Source organism: Pinus tabuliformis, chromosome 7, assembly GCF_031772625.1.
Source record: "Pinus tabuliformis cultivar Carrire ecotype Pingquan chromosome 7, CPIR1, whole genome shotgun sequence".
NCBI lineage: Eukaryota > Viridiplantae > Streptophyta > Pinopsida > Pinales > Pinaceae > Pinus > Pinus tabuliformis.
In genome coordinates, this window is record NC_142293.1 from 223,739,965 (window position 1) to 223,752,508 (window position 12,544).

Sequence of the window (12,544 nt, forward strand, 5' to 3'; positions counted from 1 at the left end):
CGGGTTTATGAGAACTCATGTTATTGACACATAGTATTCATGTGGAATATATCTACCAAGCACCGAGAGAGATCAAATCTCTTAAAATGTAAACCTCTTTTAGAGTGAAAAGAGATTTGATCATCTCTGGCTGCTATCTGCGAATGTAGGCTAACTCATCACGATTATTCAAGGAAAACCACGTTGTTGGTGGTTGTAAGGGTGCAAGCTTTCACTCCTGCTAGATGCCTTTCGGTCTTGGGCCATTAACTTGTTTCCTTACGTCCGAAAAAAATGAACTCTTAGCCAAACAAAAGCAGTTTAAAAAATGTAGAAGAAGAAAGAAGAAATTATTTTAACGTCCACGAGGCTAAAGATAGCCTATGGGACATATTGCTTCTTCATATGCTTGATGTATTCGACCCTTTTTCTATGAAGCTTCACAATAAATGCTCTCAGATTCTCGACAAACCCCTCGCTAAATAGATTATCCCAAGAGCTAGCTGCCAGCATATCTGCATAACTTTCCATGTTGCCTTTGAAGGCCTCACATTCTAAAATGAAATGTTTCTATGTTTCCACTTTTCCGGAAGAACAAAAAATGCATACTCTTTCCTCCCACACTTCTTTTGGCCTTTTCCAGCGCCCTGTTTCACAACGGAGTTGATGAGAATTAGTTCTTAACTGAGCAATAAGAATTTTGGCTCTCCAAGAGATATTGACCTCCATGTATGCTTTTGGTTGATGACTATGAGTGGGATTAAACACTTCAATATAGTACTTTTTATTTCTTCCTAGCTCCTTATCCCAAATACGCATGTGGAACTTATCCATAACAAAAGCATTTATCTCTTTGTTGTTTATGGGACACTCGTTCAAGCAAATACCACATTTACTAAACCATTTGTGTATATATTCACAAATACATTTTAAATAAATAAATAAATAAAAATCACAATTCCAATTGAAAAATTAAAATATAAAAAGATTTAACAGCACTAAATTATATTAAATTCAACATCATTAATTTTAAATTATTAAAATCACAATAAATTAATTATATAAATAATTTTAAAAATATTAATTTTAAATAAATTTTTAAATTAATATAAAATATTTTATTTTTAATTAAAAAAAAACAAACAAAAAACAAAAAAACATATTTAGATTTTTACCATCTAATTTAAACATTGATTTCCTCTTTTCATTTTATCATCTAGTTATGAAGGTGTCTTTAAAAAGGAATGTGTCTTTATGGCGCAATTTTTACTATTTGGTTCATGATTCAAAATCTTTTAGTACTTACGAAAATTAAAATTAAATTTTATTGGATTTTATATTATTAATAAATAATTTAAATTTATTTTTTGAAAATTAAAATTAAAGTTTATTGAATTTTATATTATTAATAAAATAATTTAAATTTATTTTTTAAATGATAAAGATCAGGAAAATTTTAAATGGTAAATGGGTTTTTCAAATATAAGACAAATGGTTATAATAGTATATTTATTATGAGTTACAGATATTTTTGATGAGAATGGAAGTTAGGTGATAGTATATTTATTATGAGTTACAGATATTTTTGATGAGAATGGAAGTTAGGTGTAAAAGATAAGAATGATTTCTCTTAACCATTTGAAACATATTTCATATAGGGTGCCCAAAGGTGGGATTTGTGCCACCACTTTGATATGAGAGTAAAAAATATAACAAGGTGAGATAGTACACCCTTTAGATGGTGCCTTGAATGCAAGAAAGGGTTCATTTGTATGGTTGTATGTGAGGTGAGTTCTTGGGAGGTATGGTCTATCATGGAAGTTGTTGTGTGTGAGGCCTTAGAGGGACATCTAGACTTCCAATCCACCTTCAAGCTCGTGTCAAACATAATTGTGGTGAAATTTACAAAGATTAGGGAGAATCATGACCCATTGTGGTCGAGGACGCTGGAAATCTGGGATGGAAATATAAATCAATCTCTTGCTCGTTGGAAACCTTGGTATCATAGGTTGTTGATAAACCTCCTTTGAATTTGATGTCTTATGAGTGTTTATTTTCTCCTAATTTGTTGATACTTTTGTTGGCATTTCCTTCGTTTTGGGTTTTAGTTGTTGCTTAGTGTTGAGTTGTTGGATTGATGCGAGGTTTTAGGCAACAATGTCACTGCTTATTGGTTTAATTCCAGCTCTCTGCTTAAAAGTGGAGATTCACATACTCAAATTCATTAGAACAAGGTCTGGGCCACGAGTGGTTCCGAGATTTCATGTGGTGGTAATTTCTTTGTCTCCTTGCCATTACTTTTTTAAGTTTTCCAATCTTCCTTTTCATCTTATGGATATGTTTTATTAGGCTCTAAAGTTTCTTCTGTCACTCAACCTCCTTGTGGTTTTCGGGTTGGTTTTCTTGTTTTCTCCCTAATCCCTCTCCTTCAGTGGGATAGTTTTGTAGGTCCCTGCATTTCTTTATTTTTTAGTGAAGGTTTCCTAGGAGGTTTTTCAAACTGGAGAAGCTAGCTTCAAATTCCTTAAATCAAGTTAGGTTTTCTCCTCAAGTGTGTTTATTTATCTACTCGCTCAATTCTCTTTCCAAGGTTCTTGCCTTTGGCATTAATTTTCTAGTTCTGGTTTTTGTTCCCTTTGTTTTCTTTATCTTTCTAGTATGGTGCATTGTAGTGTCTCTTATAGTCACATAGGACGAAGAAGGGGCAGAGCCATCCCTCCTATCCATTTTGAGGCACATCAGACTTTGTCCTCTCAACCTTGGGCTCAAGTTGTTTCTCATTGTTCCATGTCACGTTTTATGGAGGCAATTCTAGAAGTAGTTCATAAAACTATTTCAAAGGTTGAGGAGGATGTTGGTTATAGTTGCAAATTCACTTCATATTATCATGTTGATAGGGACACAAGGAATGGGACCAAACTAGCACTTCAACTTGGTCTCGCCAAACTTCATACATGCAAAATGTCCATTTGCATTGGCATATAAAAACTCTTATGGGCAAGGTTCTCATAGATCGACCACACATGCATTAAAAAAGTTTGGTATGTATTGTAGAGATGATTGAAAAGGCGGAGAAACTTGACAACAAGTTTTCTGTTCTGGCCAAGAAGTTGGAAGACCTTACTTTCACCCCATCTAAAGAAGACACTGACCATCCTCCACGAATCCAAGTGTACTCTTCCTCAAGATGATATAATGAGGTAAGCCATATTTTATATTATGGCTTTATGTTGTGGCATTGTTCTAGTTATGGTTGCCAATTTTTGGCAAAGCACTTCTATTAGTTTTCTTTTCAATGTAAATGATAGACTTGTACCTCTCATAATATGTAATGTCAAAATGTTTAATCTATGCTATTGGTTTAGTTTCCCTAGTGGCAAACGAGTAACCCTTGAAAAACAATGGTGTGCCTCTTTTTGAAATCAATATAGAGTTCCTAATATAAAATACATGTTTGAATCGATTGAAAATAGAATAATAGTGTAGTATAATTGTTTTACATTTACAATAGCACTTGAAAAATATTTATCTACCTCTTTTTGAAATCAATATAAAGTGCCCAATATAAAATATATTTTTAAAATGATTGAAAATAAAAAACAGTATAGTCTAACTATTTTACATGTTGGTCCCTTTTTAAGCATTTTTTTAATCAAATTTTAATCTGACATGGATTTGTTGGAATTACATGTTTGAGTTGTATAGTTTACACAATTTGAGTGCCTCGAGGATTTTTTATAGGACTAAATATATTTATATATGCAAAAAATTGCAATCTTACAAAGAATCGTATTGCCAAATTAAGACAAAAAGGCCAAAATATAGAACAATTAGATTGCGCATAAATTATTATTATTTTCTTATTGAGAAATTTAGTGTGTGTCTATATATATATATGTGTGTGTGTGTGTGTGTGTGTGTGTGTGTGTAGTATCTAAGGTAAATCAAGTAAAAGTTTTAGGCTTTGTCGATAAGCATAAAGTGTAGTCTAAATGTTTACATTTGGGCCTTTTTACCCAAAATCCGATGAGAAATTGTTGGGATGCACGTTTGAGTTGTTTCCCTAGGGTATTGGATTCATTTATGCATTCAAAAATACAAGTTAAGGGTTGAAAATTTCTGACCCCACTAGGAATTATATTATTGGATTTTAATGAAAAAGGCTAGAACACAAAGCGCCTTTGGGACACTTAGATAGTATAGGCTCAACAACTCAAATCTACAAGTACATCAATTTCTAACTAGAGTTGGGAAAATTTGATAGGAAAATTTGCTTGAAAATGAAACAAAACTTAAAAGGTTTAGCCTCCACCTAAGCACACTCTAAATATTTTAAGTTTTGGCCCTTTTTGGGGCATATTTTCGATCAATTTTGCCCACAATCCAGCTAAAATTGTTGCAATTATAGATTTGAATATTAAGTCTATACAATCTAATTAGGCCAAAAACTTTTAAAAACCTTAAATCTATTTATATATCTAAAAATGCATTCTAAATAATAATTGATGTTACAAAATTATGAGCAAAATAACCAAAACATAAAACCTTAAGAACATAATATAAACATTATTTTACCTTTTTCAATATAAAGATTTTTACTTTTGCAAATATAAAATTTAGAGCGTTATAATATACATATTTGAAACTCAAATATAAATTAAAATTGAACTTAAACAAGTGCTACATAGTAGCTAGTCCCTATCGTTTAGTTTAAGTATAGCTAAATTATAGTAAAACACATTAAAAACATAAATATTTCATCAATAGTTTATATTAATTTGAGAGTACACTGCATTAACTAAACCAAATCATTACATAATAAGATTATCATGCATACTCAATCTTTCTTAAATCATATTGGTGGGGAAAAAACCCACTAATATTATATTAGTGGGGAAAAATCCTTTGAGTGGAATGTCTCTTTAGGTACCTTGAGTTAAGGGACTTATGATTGAGACCCGCTACAATTCCTTCACAAACAAGATTACCAGATTAAATGGTTTAATATTGTCATTTGTAAATTTTGATAGTTGTTAGGACCACTTGGAAGTATTAGGGAAGTCATGAGGTGGCTCTGTCAAAATACATTGTAATCTTTGGCTTGGTTGAGTAAGGATCCAAAGCATGAACAATGGCTGGCAAAGGTTGGGATAATCAGCGTAAGGTAAAAACTGCAAGTCAGATAAATTAATACGTGCCAAAGGAGCAATCCCCATGACACATTATACGTCTCTAGGAGTAAAGGAATCAATACATTGATCTAGATTTATGAAGGAATGAAATGAAACACATATTTATACAGAACACAAAGATACAACAAAAGAATTGAACTTCAATTAATTAATAACAAGTACTGAAATTGTTTACATGCAAAATTGAACAAACTAGCTTGACCGATGGTAGTTTATCTTTGAGAAGATATGTGACGGCTACATGCCTTCTAAACTATCTTACAATGAGACTATAAGGCCTTTTTATTATTGAGAAACAATGGAAAGTCATAAACATCCAAAAACTTAGCCCTAGGAGATGAAGCGCCAAAAGTTTGTGGGCCTCGTTGGGGGTTAATTGGTACACCAATTTCCTAGGGTCGTAACTTTGGCATACAATCTCCATTTGCTGCGTATGATACCTCGTTAAAAAGATCTATCCGAGGACTATAACTTTCAACTACAAACCCCTACAGAAGGATATGGGTTTGTCCATTTTCGGGGAAAAAAATCGTTTAGGTCCTTAAAACGACTCCAAAATTTTAGGACTCGAAAAGCTACCAAAAATAGTAAATTGTGATACAATTAAGGAAACTAAAATAAAAAAATGTTGGGGGTCCAAGTGGAAAATTCGTTCAGGTCCTTAAAATGGCTCCAAAATTTTAGGACCCGAAAAACTACCAAAAATAGAAAATTGTGATAGAATTAAGGAAACTAAAATAAAAAGTGTTGGGGGTCCAAGTGGAATAGATGGGTGGCCACCAATATCCACTTGGATCATCCATACATTAGAAGCCTTAAATGTACAGACAAATCCGTAAGAGTAAAAGTGTATGGAAATTGTATAAATGGTTATGAGAGTGTCTTTATTTGTGAGTTGAGATAATTGAAGAAAGAATTGTATTATCAAGAAAACATCGATAAGTCCAAGATACATAGGTTGATTCATTAAGGCATAGTAAAGAAGAGCACAAAGGCAAATATACAACGAGATTGATGTAGTGGAATCAAATTTATATTAAGTGTTTGAATGTAAACTTCATAAACCAAAGGCCCATATAGGGTGGAACAATGTATACATATCAGTATAATGTACGCTGGTAGTGGCGTAACTTAGAATTTATAACTCAAATAATTACAATATAGTTCTAAATTCAACAGTGACAAATATACAAGCCAACCATGGGCAAACACTAGTTGTTGGAAACAAAAGTATGAGTATTGATTACTTAGTTCATATACAAAATCTATTCAAAATTGGGTGTATTTGGCTAGTCATTCTGCACGAAAGTGGAAGTGACTGTGACATTAGTGAACCAGTTGCAATAGAAGTCAACCCACCATGAAAACGGAGAATCTTAATACCTGGAACCAAATGGGTACAATATGTATGAGCAACTAGACATTGGACTAAACAGGGATAAGCTAAAAGAGGAACCTGGTGCTTAAAGACAAGAAAACCTTTAGACAAAAATATTTCTTCACGGTTGTAGAAAAAATCTCATAATGAATAAAAACCCAAAATAAGAAAAATAATTTACTTGAGGGAGGTGGAATATTTAGTTGTGAATCTGAGCACTATGCATGGAGATGTTAGTTATTAGAAAAATAATAATAAGCAGATGAGGACATATGGCAATAAATTATTAACATGTAATCATCATGATATCCTTAACTAAGGGTAATAGGTAAAATGTTGGATCAGCTTATGAATGGGCATGGTCCAGCAGAATCCTTGCACAAACCCCAAAGATAATACATTGAACACAGTCGTGATCATTTTGGGTCTCTATGAACCCAATTAACTAAGCAAGGTTGTAATGAGGTAAGCCTAAAAACATTTTGATATAATGGTTATCGACCATGAATTGCCTGAAGGAGATACCTAAATTCTTATTGATGGGTTGTGTTATATTCTTTCCACAACTACCCTGCACACAGGAGGGCGATAAAAAGCCCTGTACATTGCGCGGGACGCTATAGGGGGTAGCCACCCCCCCTGTCGAGGGGTAAACAGGGGGCAATAACCCCCCTGCATGGGGTTCAGGGCAGCGCCCTGGGAAATTTTTTTTGGACCCTATATTAGGTGGGCGGACCTACCAATGGTTTTGTGCATGGATTTCGCACATGGTTTTGGGCATGATGGTTTTCTGTCCATGGTATTTTGTAGATCCGGTCAAGGGAACTGCGTTATGTTCTAATTCAGGATTAATGGATTAGGGTTTATGGATGCTTCGACATGTATATATATGTATTGTAACATTGAAAGGAATATAATGAAAAATCAATTTGGTAGTCTTGGTTTTGGATCCAAGGGAAAATCTCTGTGTATATCTTTTTTATGATTTATGCTCTTGCCATTGTTTATTTTATGTTTTTAGAAATCGTATGCAGGTAATTTCTATACAGGGTTAAAGCCTACACTTATAGGATAATTCTAGGGACACTTTAGGAGCCGAGAGGGACCTGTTTCCCTTCCCAAGGAAGAAACGTAGGTGATAAATCTGGAAGGATTTGGTATAAATCATGGAATGTGTTAAAGAGAGAATATAAGCTTGACAAGGAGGTTAATGTTTTATAAAATAAAATGAACTAGAGCTAAAACTACTAAATACAAATAGCCAAATATAGATAAGGGTGAAGGTGGAAGAATAGGAATGAACCTCGACTTAGTACGAAGAACATTAACTTACATGAATAACAATTTCACATGCAAAAAATGTTACAATGGGATTTCCCCTTCGTAGCAAAATGAAATCAAGACCAGGGTTAGAGGGAACCTTTAAACATTGAAGGGTAGTTCACCGCTTTAAATAATCTACAATTACCTTGTCAATTGCTTAGAAATTGAAAGAAGAAGACCAAGTGAAAATAACTCTTAACAAAGGCATAGATTTCCCCAACATACCCATAACAAGACTCATCGTTGGTCATTCATGTGGCCATTAAGGTTGTTTTGAGTTTATAGACTCATGGAAAAATGGATGTAGAACTTAATCACAGGGATACTTTATGAGAGTTGCCACATTCATTAAACCATGGTCAGATAGATGAACATATCCAATGCATTGATAATTGTAAACAATGAGAAAATATGCTACATAGCAATAAATACTTACCAATATGAATGATGTTAGTACAGGTATTGCCAGAAAAATTAGCTGACATTAAGAGAGTAAGGAGTAGTTTACAAGATTGCATCATCAGTGGAGTAATGCATCAGTTGGTTCTTGTAGCAAAGGCAATAAAGGGTGAGTAATATTGGGTTTGAAACCTCCAGAGGAAATTGTGTGAGAACCTATGTACCCAAAAACAAAAATTGTCAATGCCATAATAAAACCTCTAGAAGTAAGAGGAGAAAACATAGAAAGAAGACTCGGTGAGTTTGTTGTTTATCAATTAATCTTCTTTGGACAATGCCTGAAGTCTTCTCTATGAATTAGGAAACCTGTAAGGATAATGGTATGAAAACATTAGCAAAGCAAGTTAGAGGAGCCAAGACAGAGAGACAAACTCTCCTCAGTCTCTACAAGAGCACCGACGACCAAAGTAAAATTTGAGAAAAGAGACAAAGCCAAGGTAATATACCCTAATCATACATTGCCCTAGCTCGTTTATGTCGTTAGATTGCTTCGTGCAATCTCAACCGTTTAAACTCCAGGCTCATGTGATGGAGGTGAGGTCTAACAACTCGTAAGGAACCACATGGCGGAATTACGTGGTGAGCATGAGGTCCTAGTATACCATTGGGGATAGATGTAACAATGAAACCCATGACATATATTAATTTGATAGTACACTGCAAATTATTACATAATAAGATTACACCCAATCAAATGCATGAAAAATAAAACTAAATATTTTAAAAATAAATTAATTCCTTTTTCCGATATTAACTTTATAGAATGCAATCTAATTTTCGATCAAATAGAAAAATAATAAATCGTCAAACTCAATTTCCATTGCATATACAGACAACCCAAAAAAACAAATAACAATCATTTTTTAAAATTTAATTAATTCATAATTTAAAAAATATTATATATATATATATATTTTAATATAAATTTTAAATATTTTGGAAAAACAAAAACAAAATCATTTTATCCTTTTTCTAAATCCGAGTGCTATTAAATATGTAGGTTAAAAATAGGTCACATCCACAACAAACTCATAAATAAAGGAGAAGACAGAGCCACGTGATAAGACCTTTGCACCATAGGGGAAGGGATGAGGGACTACGTACTATTTAAAAAAACCATCTTCCTCTACGACATGGGAAGCTTTTCTTTGACTTGACATGTGGTGGGTGTTTTTAATTTTTATATATTTTTTTAGATTTATAAAATTTATTTTAATTAATATATAAAATTATAAATATTTATATTGATATTTTTTTTATTATTGATTTTAATTTTATATTAATTTTTTTAAAATAAATTTGTAATTATATATATATAATTTATGGAAAATTGAAAACTATTTCATCACAATAATAATATTTTTCTGTAGTAGAATTTTATTTTTATATTGATTAAGGGTTTATAATAATTCAAACTTAGTAAATTTTATTAATTTGAAGTGGACTTCAAGATATTGATATTTAAATCGATGTGATATAATTATTCCTTAATTTGATGTGATATTATCATTCCCTGCCTTTTACTAAATTGTTGATAGTTTCAAGGTCATGTTTTAAAAATTGTTTTGGCTTGTAGTGATATTATCTATGTGATTTTGCATATTCTCTTATTATAATAATAGTGTATTTCTGTGTTTGTGTTTGTGTTTATAGTTTGGTCTACATTAATATTCCTCTTTTAATTATGGAAGTCATTTTTGTTTAGTAGTAAACGGGACTTTAGGCTCAAAACTCGAAAACAAAGGGCAAAAAAATTATTGTTTATTAATAAAAAATTATAATTTTATAAAATTTGATGATGTAGATGCGTTTCTTGGCTTCCATTTATGTGATGATTTAATATTACATGGTTTTGTGACCTAAATTAGTATTTTCAAAAGTTTTATTATATACAGTTTTGCAATCTAAATTTGTGTTCTCAAAAGCGTTATTAGATTGAGATAGAAATCCAGTAGGAAATGGTGTTTGGTTGGTTACAAGATTAATCTATCTATAGTTTAGTTTAGTTTTGTTTTTTGTTTTTGTTTTTTTTGAATAATTTAACATGAATAAGAATTATGAGATATAGGTTTACACGATATTTTTTATAGTAAAAGTTTTGTTGATTTAAACATTGGTTTTTAGGTGCATTTTAGTGGGTTTTTATGATAATATTTAAGATAATTTATGTAAGTTTTAATATTGTATAAAAATTATCTGTAAACAAAATTTTAAAACAGAAAAATATATAATGGTGAGAACATAAAACAAATATACATAGAAATTTTCTCTTGGATCCCAAAACTGAGACTATTTTCATTATATTCTTTTCAATGTTACAATGCATATATATACATGCTGAAGCATTCATAAACCCAATACATTAATCCTAAATTAGAACATAACCATAATTCCGTTGACTAGATCTACAAAATACCATGGGGAGAAAACCATCATGCCCAAAACCATATGCAAAACCCATGCACAAAACCATGGGTAGGTCTGCCCACTATCTTTGGGTCCGCCCCCACCTTTGGGTTTTCCCAACTATTATTGGGTCCACATAAAAAAAATTCTAGAGGTAGTGCAAGGAACAAGGGAGCGGCAACCCCGCCTGTGACCCTCCTGTTGCGCCCAACATAACGTACAACGCTTGGAGCTAGTTGTGGAAAGAACATAACACATACCCAACAATTTAAAAAAGCCATCTGTTTAAAAGCTTTTGCATCCTCTTTTGGGTGCCCGGTTGGGGATCTGTCATTCAATCCTTTCACTAAATAAATAAATTATTCTTTCGTTTTTTAGCATGAGAAACCTTTTGTCTACTAGTATGACATTACCACATGCCCATAATCATATTAACACCCGCATTGAAAAACATACAGTTGTGATCTAATTGATTCATCCAACTATGGTTTTCACTCTCCAATGTAGGTATTTGATATGAGTATGTGCATCTGGCAACGTTATACCAATGCAGCGTTATCTAAAACCCCATGCTCAAGTCAACGTAAACAAAAATTTGACCTTTTTAATCGCTAAAAATATATATTCAAAAGACTAGTGTTCAAGAGAAAGATTGAGTATTCTCACTAAGGTCATTTAATAAGTATTCTAAATGTGGATCAAAACCAAACAACTCAACATTGTTAACAAATAAAGGTCCATTGGGTCTGATCCTAACACTTTTATTGTTACTCCTGCTCGGCTACCATCAGTATTGGGAGATAAAGAAAGCACATTTGACCTTTCCATCACAGGAAAATGGCCGAATACATCAAGCAGATGAAGAACAATTTGTCCCATAGGTTATTTTAGCCTTGTGGACGTTAAAATACTTTCTTTTTTTCTTTCTTCTTTCTCACCATTCACATATGAGATAAAAACATCAAATCTAAAACAAGAAAAGAGAGTATAAACACTAAAACAAAATTACTTACCCATCTACAATCTATGTTAAAGTGAGAATCCAAAGTAAGAAAACCAAAAGCAAACAACTAGAGGTATTTATCCATATACAATCCATCTTTTTTTTTAACCACATGGTGAATCGATCACTGCCAAGGCTAATCTATGGGAGACCCAGGATCAAACCTCATTGCTGCCACTATAACATCAAGAGCATAACCAACCACCTGCAAGTCGGGTATACTAAGTTCCTATGACTTTAGCAAGAGCAGACTCACGGGAAAGAGGAATCCGCCCCTCTAGCCACCACCACAACAGGTCAATGTACTCAATGAGATTTAAACTTCGGTCTCTCTGGGCTTCGCCCATATATACAATCCATCTTAATACAATTGACTCTTAAAATGAAAGTACTCATCTTAATAGGATTGACTCTTACCGTGGAAGGACTCTTCATGCTTTCCTTCCATCTTATTCTCACATCTTATTCTTGGGCGTTTAGAGGACAGTCCCATGGAGCCATCGAGGAGGGGCCCAAAGGCGAAAAGCGTGCGAGCAATGTGGAGGTGGAGCCGGACGGTGAATGAACAGGCGCAGGGGCACATGGGGCTGAGTGCCCACCAGAAAATCATCAATCCCACCCAATCCGATTTGCCGCCATCTGTGGCTTTAAATCGCAAAATCTGAGAGTCGTAATCGCAATGATGCCCACATCGGTTGGGCCGAGATTCCTTTCTGTCTTTAATGGGCGCCTCCTTTCATGTACCGGAGAGGAGCTTTTCCCTTCAATTCGGTGGGGTGGATGCTGTCACATACCTAATCGTCT